The sequence below is a fragment of the Echiichthys vipera genome, assembly GCF_963691815.1.
Source record: "Echiichthys vipera genome assembly, chromosome: 14".
Taxonomy (NCBI): Eukaryota; Metazoa; Chordata; class Actinopteri; order Perciformes; family Trachinidae; genus Echiichthys; species Echiichthys vipera.
In genome coordinates, this window is record NC_139839.1 from 8,242,897 (window position 1) to 8,257,804 (window position 14,908).

Consider the following 14,908-nt stretch of genomic DNA (forward strand, 5'->3'; position numbering starts at 1 on the left):
GGGAGAAAGACACACACCTCAATAGATTGTGTAAGACTGCATAGGTGTGTGCTAGACTGGGGAGATGTACTTGGGGATAAAGTCAGGTCTTCTGCTGTGTGTGTGTGTGTGTGTGTGTGTGTGTGTGTGTGTGTGTGTGTGTGTGTGTGTGTGTGTGTGTGTGTGTGTGTGTGTGTGTGTGTGTGTGTGTGTGTGTGTGTGTGTGTGTGTGTGTGTGTGTGTGTGTGTGTGTGTGTGTGTGTGTGTGTGTGTGTGTGTGTGTGTGTGTGTGCGCGCGCGTAGGTCTGCTGCTCAGTGTTTGTGTGTGAGAGAAGGTCTGCTGCTCAGTGTGTGTGTTTGTGTGCGACGTGCGCGAAGGTCTGCTGCTCAGTTTGTGTTTGTTTGTGTGTGTGCGTGCGTGTGTGCACATCAATGTGATTTCTGTTTTTAAAGATATTGCCCCGTTACACCCTCAATTTCATGGTTCTTACGCCTTTTTCAAAAAATAATTTTTCTAATTGTGGCCTTGGGTTTGAGGGAATAGATTGTGCAATGCGCCTGTAATAATATCTCACAGTTGGCACCGTTCACAGCTAAGAAGCAAACTTGGCTTGCTGTGAAACTCGCACATGCATCCAAAATAACAAAGCTTATTACTTTGTAAACTTCTGATGGTTGTGTCAAGTGACGTTTACCCACAGTAATTCAAAACCTGCAGATGTTCCGAAAAAAAAAATGCGGTGAAATCATGAACACAACTTTGCGAAAGAGAAGTAGGACTATGGAAAGTGCGAGCCAAGTGCAAGAGAACTGAAGTATACGAGAGAGGCACCACTTTTGCATCTGTTCAGTTTAAACAGATTTATCACATGCAATGGAAAATGTGTTGCTTCCCCTCAAGAAGTAGTGATGAGCCCCAATGATGCATAACTAAAGGTGTTATAAAAGTTAGAGGCAAGCCATAAAGGCGACAGTATCTTCTACTCTGTCAATCAACTGTCCCATCTGTTCACCTCAAGGGGACCATATCTATAAAAAAGTATGACATACTACAGTCATTTAAAACTCCCCCGAAGCAGTGAAATCGCATTGTAAATACAACCTCTTAAAATAGCAGTTGACATAAAAGTGAAAGCAGCTTCTTCTCTTCAGTCAGTGTGGTCCTATCTGTTTATTTTGAACATCATTTTAAAACATAGATCTAAACCTTAAAACGTCTATCAGTTGAGAAAATACTGTAGGACATATTAGAAAGTAGTAAAGTTGAATAGGTCTATTCTATTATAGGTCACTTCTGTGTTGTGAGGAAGTAGTTTGTTCGTAAAGTTAAATCATAACATTACCTCCGGCTATAAGCCTTAATTCACGCTAAAATAAGTGGTTGAAATGGACACTTTTTGCAGCGGTGCAGTTAGCTAGACATATTTGTTCTGGGTTAGGGGATTTGGCCGTCCTTCCTTTCACACCAGCCAACTTAGCTCCAGAGCAGTGGCAGCAGCATGAAGCCCAGAGTACAACTTTGCCAAATTTCCTCCACCAGTAGCTCTGTTTTCCCCATGCAGCCTCCTCTCATTCCCGACGCTGTCCTGCACCAGCAGCATGCCAATGTTTTAAGCACACACTTATATAACTTTGGTGTCAAAAATGTTGCAGGTTTGACCAACTTTCCTGTTAATTAGAGAACTTGTTCATCACTGAATGCGAACACAAACTGCATGTCTAAGCTGTTGAGACTTAATCCATCAGTGCTGGAACCGTGTCATCCTGAAGTGTTCTTCATAATTGAATCATTCCCTGGTCTGATTTAATTTAAGGACAGAAAACAGAAGATTTTCACTCACTTCTTAAGGACAAAACCCCCATCTTTAAGCTGTGACAGCAGACACTGTGAATATCCATATACATTTCACAGGACATAAGGGAAGAACGTTATCAACACACATACAGATAACAGTTTATGTGTTAATAATGACATTTACAAATTCATAAATACACTACTATAACTGTTTTAGAGGCTTTGTGTTTGTAGCAGTTGTGCAGGAGACATTTTCATGTCACATTTGGAATCTATCTGCTTATGATTGCAAACATTGTTTTTTCTTTCTGCTCTTCCTGACTTTTCGAGAGGCTTTTGTACAAGCATGTGTGCATTTGTAGGTGTAAAGTGCAAAAACATTGGCAGCGTCAAGGAACATTTGCATCTGAATTGACTGACATTGACCGAGTTGGTGCTTTCACACACTGCAGTGCAAATATGATGATGACAACCTGAGACGTCATGCCTCGATTTTATTGGCCTTAAAAGTGTTGCACAATTTCGTTTGTTAGTATCAGTCATTTCCATCTATTAAGATAAAAGCCACATCGAAAGAATCACAAACAGACTGCACAAACATAAATGTTACACCAGGGGAAATAATTCAGTTCTGGCTGGGAAGTTTTGCACATTAGTAAACCAACTAAAAGTGCCAGAAACGGTAATTGTTGTTTGTTAAAGTAAGATCATAAGCTCAAATATTGAATTATGTTATTATGATCAATGTTTAGCTAGCCTGTTTGGTCTCTTCTAGATGACTGATCTATTTTCAAAAGATTACTTAGCGAGCAGTAGCGCATTTGTTTATCCATGGAAAAAAAATCAACACTGAAAAGTGTGCTATGTAAATGATAAAGTCCTCGCAGCCACAATTTAGCATCATGACTGATTTTCAATATGTGGCCACATCCACGAGACACAACAAATTATCCAGTGTTACATCGTTTCAGTAGCAATTGTTTGGAGATGACAAGTGTGGATCGGAGTGTTATTTGTCCTCTCATGGAACTGAATGGCTCAGAGGTTCAGCTGTTGAAAATGATCAAAAGCTTGGAGGGGCGTTAACATGTATAAACACTAACAAAGTGTTTATTTCTATGCTGTCAGAGCTAAATTAACACGGGTGATTGTGCAAAATACAGAGAGCTGCAGACAAAAATAATGGAGACGGAGCACAAACAACAGTATAACAGATCTAGAGAAGTTTAACTCAATTCATCAATTTAGTACATCTGTGATCATCAGTATATTTTATGTCGATGTAAAAAAGAAGTGACGAAGACCATTTTTCTCCAGGATCATTATCTCCGCACCTTATTTGTTATTCAGTTTATTACAGCACTCGCGACGCCTTCGGTACAAACTTTATCTTTGAAAAGCATCGCTGTCTGTCTGCAGTGTCAGCAGCACATCTGGCAGAGCTTGAGACGACATGTCACCTCAGCTTCCTCAGCTCGCCCTGACAGTCAGGGGCTAATGACCTGGAAGGATACGCAGTCCCACTACATATGGGCCTCACTGCCTTTGTGGGTCTGTGTTCTGGCTATGGGTATGTGTTCACATGCATATTTGTGCACCTATAATTTGAATGATTCCACACCTCTGCTCAGGTTGTTGGGTGTTTGCGTCTGTGTGTGTGTATATGTGTGTGCTTCTGTGTTGGTGTTTGTGTGTGTCTGTGCACATAGCGGCCTGGGACCTTCTCTCCAGCGCTTGGAGAGTCCCAGTGCATCTGGGCCTGTGGTCCTCCCTGCTAGCTGAGTAATTAGGACAGGACATGCTGACCAGTAGCACCCTCAGCTGGGACCACTGACAGAACAAGGACAGATGAAATTATACACCTGGACGCTTCACAGAGACTTTCTTTCTGTGTAGTTTGGTGATCTAAGACCTAAGTTGTTTTTTGACCCATTTAAAGGACAAAATTAATGTCACCTCGTGTCACAACTGGCCATTGAGAAAGGTTTCTAGTTCTTTCAGATGCTTTATTTGAGTATTTTATTGAGGTGGTGTGCTCTTTTCAAAGGTCATCATGCATAAGTAATCACGGAAAAGTTCTGGGTAAAACGTATCGCAAAGGTTTGTAATGCTTGTCGTGCTATATTGTACAAAGATGACATTCAAACTGTTTATAGTTGGAAACCTTTGTCAGTTTCAAATAAACACAGAAGTGTTGCCACCAATTGAAAACATATCATTATAACATATGATTATAAAAATGGTTGCAAGAATGATCCATGAAATCCAAGAAACCACCACCACCACCAATAATTATATTTCATACAGATGATAACATAGCCCCCTCTCATTCCAAGGATGTCAAATACGGCCCTTTTGTGGTGGTGTTAGATGCTCAGAGAAAGTGCTCCAAGACCAGGAGACCAAATGCGTGTCGGGTGGAGGATGGGTCAGACTAAAACCAGACTCTCACCCAGGATGTTGCAATTCATGTCCTGTTTATATCCTGCGCTAACCCTTATCAAGTGGTTGTGTTGTCTAAACGTCACAACGTGTCATGTGTTCGATGTGCAGGGCTACCCAGTGTATTCACAAGTGATGCCAAAGAGTCCTGACTGAACGGCTGCATGTGATGAGTAAGACTGTGGATGGGTTTGATAAAACCTGCATTTTTGTGACGCTGTTGCGCTATCAGCAAGACTATGGTTAAAAAAAATAGTTGTAGTCTTAAGTTATCCATTTAATAAATCTGTTGGGATATACAACAAAGGGTCACACACTTGTTCAAGTTGTTCCACAGTGTTATATCTGTTAAGAGTCACACTTATTAGAGATGCACCGATCTAGTTTTTTGGATCCAATCACATACCGATACCTGGGCCGAGTGTACCGCTCCCCGATACTACTGTTGAATGAAGAACCGTATACGTTGCCATGTGAGTGAAGGCATTAGGCTTGACATAAACATTTAGCCTTGTTAAAAAAAGGTAACAAATTAACATGGGTATAAATGTACTTATATTATTTATTAACAAATAACAAAGGGTACATTAGTAGCAAAAATAAATAATGCAATATAAAACCCTAACTGGTGTTGCAAATTGAAGTGACTAGATGGCTGTTACTGTATTGCTGTGTATGATATTAATAAAAACAAAATGACTGGATTGGAATACTGGATCCCCTACCTCATCTGATATCTGAATCTAACACTCTCTAACACTTAAATGCAGTGATGGATGTTTTGTGTTGTTTTTCTTTTGCTAGTGATGTTGCTGCAGATCACCTGCTCATTTAATGAACAGGCGTAGATCAATAGGGTCGTTCAGCAAGGAAGAGCTGCACACACTCAAGTTGTGGAAGAAAAGGTGAGACTCGTCTGTAAGTTCGAGAGCATCTGTGTTCTTGTGTAAGGAAGACCTGGAAGGGTTGTAACACGGGTCAGTTTTAACAAAAGGTTCCAACCGTCCAAGTCTCCCCTCTGCTAAAGCTAAAAGTCTGAAATGTCTATTATTATATATACAGCAACAGTTGTTATTTAATAGATTTGTTTATTTTAAATGTCTCTACCAGTACAACTCATCCCATGCATATTTGAGCAGATGGTACAGTATAGGTTCCAGTTGGGCTCAAACTAAAAAAGGTTGCCATGCCAGTAACTGGTCCCTGGGGGGAGGACTGCTTACTGAGATACTTTTCATTTGTTTCTTTTACTTCAGTTTTAAGGCATTTTTATTTCCCCCTCAGTTTCATTTCCATGTGTTACTAGTCTTTGGCCCTCAGCCTGCGGTTGTTGCATTGCTCATCAGCCCTTTAAAAGTTTTCCTCCAAACAACGTATTCTGCCAGTTTTATGCAATTCATTCTCACTTCCTCACTTGTAACAAAAGCTTTACGAGCATTTGTATGGTGGATGACTGTAATTAGCTGTCTCAACCCCAGCGGCACATGAACTCTGACTTGTGCTCTCTGGTTTTATTACATGCTGTAACATCACTCCTCTATATGATGACAAAAATGTTTCATGTACCATAACACACTTTCCTTCTGCTTGTGTGTATATATATATATATATATATATATATATATATATATATATATATATATGGAATTATATTGTGACTGGGAATGCAATAAATACCTATTTCAGTAAATCACACATAAACCAATTAAGGCGTGTGACAGAGAAAACACCCTTCAGAGTCTGGGGCTCACGGTGGTCAGCTCCTCGGGCCCCCCTTCTGGCTGAGAAATGTGATTTCAGAAGCATTATCTCAGTGTTTTGTCATTGATTCCCATGATTGATCCCGGCTTCCACTGGGCAGCAGGCTCTTCCTCTTGATTTAAAACCAATTATGTGATGATGATCTCGCACAGGAGGCCGCTGTGAATGTGATGTGTTTGGTTGGGAGAGTGGAGGGAACAGGATAAATCACCAACAGTGTCGGAGAGACTGCAGTTTGCACTGAATTTTCGCTCTCTGTCTTTCTTGCCCCTTTTATGTCCTTTCCTTCCTCTACTCGCTCATTTCTATCCGAACCAGAACATCCTTTTGGATTCTTAACCAATTAATTTGTCTGTCACAATCTGTTAGGGTCACTTCTATGTTTTTGTTCACGAAGCCACTTAAGCTGTAGGACCAGCAAGTGCAACAGTGATCACAGCCTCCTGAGCATCCTGCAACACCCACAAAGTGACGGAGCTGCACAGCCTCCTCGCATGAGTTTTATTTACTTGGTGATGAATCTCGAGTGAGTATTTTACATCTTTCCAAAATGAAATCCCCCTCCTTGATCTAATATTCATGAGAATTAATCTTGGATTAACACAAAGCCAGTTTATTGCTTCACTGCCTTATTGAATGCCAACTAAGTAATTGCACATAACCAACGGAGAATTCCCCCGACAATGACGAACCATCAGAGACCTCCGCCGATTAAGAAAAACATGTTGCTTGGCGAGGATGAAATTATTAGAAGTTATTATTTTTTTCTCTGTCTTGCTTATAATGAAGTGGCTAATTTACTGTGAACTATTTTCCTCTTCACCATTTTCTGACAACCCACTGAGAGACCCCTCACCTTGTTTTCAACTCGTTGGAGTGGTAACAAGGAGTGATGGAGTTGACATTTGCATCTGCAGGTTCATAAAGCCTTTAGAGCGTATCTGGCATTTATTAAAGAGGGTATTAATATCAATTAGGATATGGAGACCACAAGCTTTCCAGTGCAGAAGAAATCTAATAATTCTGACTTCATTGATTCTTTTAGCTGTAAGTTTCTGTCATGAACTAACAGTATCTGTTGATATCGTGCCTTACAAGATCAGATGTTAATTGTGTGGAGAAGAAGGGCTGCGGCCACAGTGTGTGTTTTCATCGATACCAGTAAACTAACCCACTAGTATCTTCATGTACGACTACAGTGGTACAAAATATGATAACCTGAAACTGGGTGGCTGGAGGGTGGCTGGAGTCTCCCTTAGAGATAGGGTGAGAAGTTCAGCCATCCGTGAGGAACTCGGAGTAGAGCCGCTGCTCCTTTGCGTTGAAAGGAGCCAGTTGAGGTGGTCCGGGCATCTAGTAAGGATGCCCCCTGGGCGCCTCCCTAGGGAGGTGTTCCAGGCACGTCCAGCTGGGAGGAGGCCTCGGGGAAGACCCAGGACTAGGTGGAGAGATTATATCTCCACACTGGCGGGGAACGCCTCGGGATCCCCCAGTTAGAGCTGGTTAATGTGGCCCGGGAAAGGGAAGTTTGGGATCCCCTGCTAAATCTGCTGCCCCCGCGACCCGACCCAGGATAAGCGGATGAAGATGAGATGAGATGAGATGAGATGAGATGAAACTGCCATAGAAGACTATATGATATAGTTATGGTTATTGTAAAAAGAAAGAAACAAATGAGTCAATCCAACCCTGTAGCCTGAATTACATTGTGAGGAAAAAAGGTTTTTTTACCTCCCGGATCACAGTCGCTGTTTTAAACACCTTGTTAAGGTTGTGAATTGCTACAAAAAGTCTTGGCTAGGCAACAGAACTACATGGTTATAGGTTTATGAAAATATTGTGGTTTGCATTGTAGTTATATGGGAATGTCATTTTCTGGATTTAATATCCTGTTACTGTATTGCCCATTTCTAGCACAACATTTTTTCAGAAACTTTTATTAGTGTACTGATTAGCTGTAATTTTAGGAACTTTGTGACCCAGCTGCCATTGTTTTCCAAAGAGCAAACTACTTTTGATTGGTTGTAGGTCAGATTTCATGGCTATGATTGGTTGTAGGTCTGTCCTATTGCTTTCAGAAGCAGATAGCTATTCAACGCTGATTACCCCCCTTGGAAATCCCAAGGGCTCAGACTATACACACTTAAAATTAGTGTGGTGATGCCTCAGCTAATTATGGTATCGTGAGCTGCTGCTTACCTATGTGAGAACTTTCAACTAACTTGATTTCACAGGTTTAAGTGAAATGACCACAACCTCTTGCATCAACACGTCATTACGTGGTGTTGGCACATAATGTTTAAAAATGATGTGAGAAATCAATTTTTTTCTGAGTTTAAGGTGTGTAAATCTGGTTCCTGTATGTTGATGAACATAACAATTAACTAACAATCAGGCTGTGAATAAGTGCTGGGGGGGATTGTGGAGAGACGTCAACATGAGAGTTGCAAATGGTGACATTTGTTTGGTCGTGAGACATTGATAATATCTACTGGGGTCATGAACATCGGATAGTGTGTTTGTTATTGTTACATTGATGTTCTTGTGTTTGTTAGGTGCAGCGTCTCTCCTGTATGCATGCAGCTTAGTAAAGACATGATTTGAGAAACACTGAGGACTCTGGAGAATTTCTTTCACCATGACATACACAAGAGGTCATGAGTTGGGTTAATTAAAGAGTGTTACATTACTTAAGTTACATATATTAATTAATATGCCGCTGCCACAACAGTATTTTTTAATGAACAATCTCTAAATTCTTTAGTTCTTTTCTCTTTTTTGCTTGTTATCTTATCTAAAATAGCTTTTAACTGTAATACGGTTTAGAAAGTTTTACATGTTGGAGCTTTACGCTGGCTCATGAATGCACCACCCATACTCATGTTTATAAAGTGAATTTTGTGATATTGTTGTGTAAAATAAATCCCTAAATGCTCTGCAATTGCACTGATGTGTGAGTTACAGGACTGATGCTCTTATACATTCAGCCACAAGCTGGGGGAGAAAGATTCTCTGACACTCACACTCACATATGCACCAATTTCCCCTCTAGTTGAGTCCTGCCAATTCACATATCTTCCAGAGAGGTTAGCACTTACAATTCTCTGGAGATCATCCTCTTATGGAGGGATGCCATAAGGGGTCAATTACAGAGACTTAGCACCATCAGGTATTAAAGCATTCCCTTTCATCTGCTGGAAAGCGTTCCTCTGCTTCCGTATTAGTCCGACATCAAGCTCTCAACTTCCCCTCAGTCTTATGTTTCTGACAGATGTAGTTAACCACCGCGCTCTTGAGGAGCAAAGTGCTAATTTTCTTTTATGTCGTTTTCTCCAGGAAAACCCTGAAATCAAAAACCCTCCACACTGCTGGGAGGATGGGTAAAAGCTAACACAGAGATAATCTAGTCTGTGCTGTAAATGACAGCACTCTCCATCTGTTTTTGTTGGCTGTTTTGACATCTTGCCATCACTGAGTGCATTTATGCGTGCTAAAATCCCCTTTTATCAATGGTGCAGACCAAAATACCTCTGCTGTGGATGCAATTACCTAGACCTACAACCAATCAAATACAGCTACAGATACAGTATGCCAAAATGTGTTTCTGGAAAAATTTTCTTTGAAAAATATGTACTACAGTAACATAATCTTGATTCAAATTTGATCAACACTGCCTAGTTTTTACAGTTTGACATGAGTTTTGTGAGCCTGGTAAGTTGCACTGGACGGAGAATGCCAAAAAAGTTTGGCAACTACGTTCAACCATGACAACCCTCTTGTCAATCATCATCTTAGATCCGCCTACAGGAGATAAGGAGATATGAGTGTGGCAAGACATATATGCCAGAGCAAATGACACATGAGCTCGTTCAGTCTCCAGGCTACCAGTGATAAAAAAAAGTCAAATCCAGAAGAGGTTGCAGAGAAAGAAAATTCGATCATACTCCAAGACTCAAGACAGTCAGAAACCTGTATTCTGTCATGATTATGTGCACAGGGGATATGAATAATCCTGTTTCCATGTGAACATCATATCCTGAATACCATTAAGATGGACTTACTTACTTATGTAGCGCCTTTCCAGTCTTTTAACTACTCAAGGCGCTTTACACTATTTGTCACACTCATCCATTCACACGGGCAGTGGACACCTACTCACCATTTAATCTAATCTTACCATTCACACACCCATGCGCAGCAATTTGGGGTTCAGTGTCTTGCCCAAGGACACTTGGACATGCAGAGCAATGGTTGGGGGGGATTGAACCGCTGATCTCTTGAATGGAGGCCAATCCGCTCATCCTCTGAGCCACAGCCCGCCCAGTACTATTGGACTATTGATACTCTGTTAGTCTTTTAACCTGTTGTTCACTTGATAATTGCAAATTTATAATGTATGTATTTTGGTAATATTAAATGTTGCACTTAACTCACTGTTACAAAACTAAAATTTTCTCCCAAAATATTCATACATGAACGAGAAGAAACAAGAGGATAAACTCACTGTTTCATCAAAGACAAACGTGGTTTGACAGGTAAAGCGCCCACTCTTCTTGCTTCCTGTATTTTACCAAGTTATTTTCAAGGATGGGTGCATGCTCTCCGAACTAATGAGTGAATCTCTATGAAGTGACACACACTTTTTCATACAGTATACGCTCACTCACACTGCAAATGTTTGACTTTATGGCTTCTTATGAGAGAATAACCAAGAAAACATAGCATTTCTTCATCTCTTAAGCCTCCAGTAAGGAGACTTTTACTCTTTAATTGAATTGAATTGTCGTTATTGTCATTGTACCGGTACAACAAAGTTTACAGTACAATCCCTTAAAGTGCAGAAAATAATTTAACATTAAAAGCATCAAAAAGAATAGGCTAGACCTTTAAAAGACACATTTAATATGACCTTGTGTGTGTTTGTTCAGTGTGTGTACTGCCTGGTTTGTGCAGACCTGAAAATGAAGACTTTCACGTCTCTGTGGTTGTTATAGCAGTCCTCTAACATGGACCTGATTTACCGGAGGGGGAGAATATTCTGTAAAATATCTGTAGGCTTTGAAAGTGTGACTTAAAGTATGATTTTGATTAAACCTAGTTCCTTTGAGTGGAGATATGTTTAAAGCGATGCTCTGGTCTTGGATTAGTCCTTATTGTGGATGTTTTTTTTACATTAACAAAAATGCACACACACACACACACACACACACACACACACACACACACACACACACACACACACACACACACACACACACACACACACACACACACACAGTGATTGCTATGACATTTTATAATTACAATAATTTATATTCAAATCACTATTTTGGAAATGTTTTAATGAAAATAATTACAGTGTTGGTGGTAATTGTTTTGGTACAGCATGATAGCTCTGCAAGCAGGAACTATAAACCATTACAACAGCATACATATAAAGGAAACAGCATACATATAAAGGAAACACACAATATGTTCAGAGAATAGACATGTATAGTTCAGCTACAGATGATTAATGTAGCATTGTAGAACAATCCAGTCCAGTTTGAGGAGAAAAAAATAATGGGAAAGCTTTGCCAAGGGGAATGTCAAGTGTCCCATGTCCCTTCCCTGACACTGCACCTGCACCCTCTATCCTATATCTTACCAACAGTCAACTTTGCCTATTTGATCTTAAAGAAAAAAAACATCTTTCTCTTAGTGTTAGCTGCTCAGACTGTAACCAAACCTTATCTAACAAGGAGCCAATGGTTGTTTTAGATAAGCACTGATTCAATTGCCATTTAGATAGAACGTTGGTAATTATCTAGTCTCTGAACCCTGTCTGAAAACGATTCAGGCTCTGGGGGCAATGGTAGATTGTTTTGGGGTTCTCGTGTCCGCGGCCAAGACAGAAGGCTTCTTCTTCTGTTCGACGGTCATTGTTAACAGTCTAAGTCTATACTTCTTGTGGGTGATTTAGGTCCAGGCGACATTTGCAGATGAATAAATAAAAAAGCTAATAAAAAGCTAAATCGTTGTCAGACGACAGCCGATGGGTATGAACGAGAATGCATATCAGCGAATGCGTTTCGCCTCTTTTGCTCTCACACAGATTTTTTTTACCTGCCTGCGGTACATCTCAGACTACAAATGGAAACCAGATCCTTATTTCAAAATCTTGTCTCATTGCCTACAGATTCCATTTTTGAATTGAGTTTTGACAGTAGGATGAAATTTGTTCTACAGAGCTATTGACACCCGTAGCAACGCTAATAAGTCATCACTGGGGAGCCTGATGTAAACAATTCAACAACAACAATCTTAACAAAAAAACATAATAAACACCCTTTAGTCTGAATGGTTCCTGGGGGAATCTGACCCAGACTTAACACAGATATCTCATAGTCTTAATGATCCACAGAAAGCTCATTTGGTGCTTGAAGAAGAGGGTAAAATGAATGAATAATTTATCGTAATAAACGAAAGAAAGGATCTTCATTTTACTTTATTGCCGAACCTTTAGAGGAATAGAAAAAGGCATGTCATTAAGATACTGTTTAGTAGGCATTCATCTAAGGTACATCATACATAGGATGCTATTTATATATAACATTTAGATATGAATGTTTAAATCCCCAGAGTCACTGGCTGTTATTGGACATGGCACTTAAATGAAATGCTCACTGCTCAATATATTTAGTTGGGATTATTAAAATTTAATCATATGTGCTGCCAAGATTTCCCTTTCATCTGATTGCAAAAAAATAAGAAATAGTCAGAAGATTTTTCTTGTCAGTGGTCATGGGTAAAAGGTATGTGCGAGTGTGGGGGGTGTGACTGTTTCAAGTCTGACAGCTTTCCAGTCTGTTAGTGCAAAGATATTCTCCTCATATCTCTTTTAATAGAAGTATGTGATATATATATATTATGTTTTGCATGCATAGTTACCTTTGCTTCAAAAGCCAACTTTGCCAACTATCAAATAGTTAAGAAACAAAAGCTGACGTATGGAAAGTAAGTACTATTTCTGTGAAGGTGGCTGGGAGACTTTGATACCGGAGACTGGGGTTTCTATCCTGTGTGGTTAGGTTGGGCAGCAAATCACTTTGGTTAAGGTTGGGGAGAGATTGTGGTTTTGGTTAAATGTCACTAAAGCAAACTCATTCTGTCTCAGTTTTGACTTTTTAAATATTGAATAACTGAGACGTATTGCAGGAGCTGTTATTGAGGGGAAAACAAATTATATACTTTGTTAGTGAACAATCTACATCCATCATCTGCAACTGCTAGTCCCTGACGGGGCCTTGTGTGGGAGCCCAGTCTATCACAGGGCACATCGAGACAGACAGAGAGGGACAACCATTCACTTATGGTGCCTCAAAAGAGTAGGCATCGTCTGTCTTTTTTATTTTGGAATCGAAAGGTATCGGAAGAATCGGTTCTCGTGAAATCCCTAATTCAATGTCAGATTTGAACCAGGAACCATCTTGCTGTGAAGTGCGGTGCTAACCACTAGGTTACTGTGCCACCCCCAATCTACAGATATGTTCATTAAAAACATTCCCTTGTTATGTTTATGAACAGAACTAAAAGGGCTTATAGCCATAGTGGCTGCATAGGTTGTACTTAGGCACTGCAGTGCTTTGAGCTGACGGTAATGTGATTTGTTTTGAAAGTATTTGGTCATAAAAGAAGAAATTGGGCAAACTGAGATTTTGACAGTCAGAGGATCACAGGGAGAGACTGATATCACTGAAGTCTCTTCTGTGGACTTTCTTTATTTCTGCCTGCCTATTCTCATACAATTCTTTTTTTTCCTGGTTTTGGATCACTTGATTGCATCTCCAGTGTGTGAGGTACAGTGATTGCAATTAGATACCAACTCGATTATAAGAGGGCCTGTGATTAATCATTTACCACTATTAAATACTTAATTGAACTAAATGTTTTATTATCTTATAATAACTTTATTCTATATTTAGACTCCTGTTTTTTGGAAAGTCAGACCTTTATGAAGGTGCAGTGATTCGATCTTAAGAAACTTATTTTTCCTACAGATTCAGTAATATGTTAAAGGATGTCCTAGCATTGGAGATGGACATTTGAAAAAAATATTTCCTCTGATTCAGTGTTGTGAATGGGTCTTTTCTTTAAAATATAAAAAAAGATACGAAATTTGGTTGCTGGGATTAAAACCTGTTGTCCCAGTGCTGTTGCCTTAACTTGAGAGCATGAAGCAATATGCAGATTAAGTCTTGTTATGATTTAATTAAGTTGCGATGTTGAGACCTTTTTTTATTATTTTATCATAATGACATTATTGAGATTCCAAAATCCAATGTCTCCAGAAACTGATTATTATGATTATTTTGTGACCTCAAGATAATAAAACAACAACTCTTTTCTATAGTAAAAATTCATGATCCTCATACATCGCTTTAATCGTGCTTGATATTTGCGACCAATGACGTCACTTTCAAATCAATAGCAGCCTGCTGGGGTTTCTCTGTGCTCGTCGAGCATTACACAGGAGGGATTTACTGGCTTCTGTGCTGAATGTTCCCCTAACGGAGACCATGAATGGTGAAATGTCCCTCAAAGCCATTTCTGTGAGGGATTAATTCATTGTACATGTATTTATGTAATTAAATCAATTAAAAATACACCGTAAATTCAAGATTGACGGCTGTGACAGTTTCTATTTGTCACCATAACAAGACCAATGCTGTGGAAAATTGAGTGATTCCTCTTACATTTGCCACAAATTATCTCCTGTCTGCACATGATTTATTGCAACACACCAGAACAATCACACTCCAGCTCGATCTTCATCCAGCTGACCTAACATCGATCCAGTTTGGATTCAGTATTGTATGTGTGTCAGTGTGTTTCTCGAAACATAGTACCACGAACAACATGTAAAGTAAGAATGCAGTGTATTGATTCATA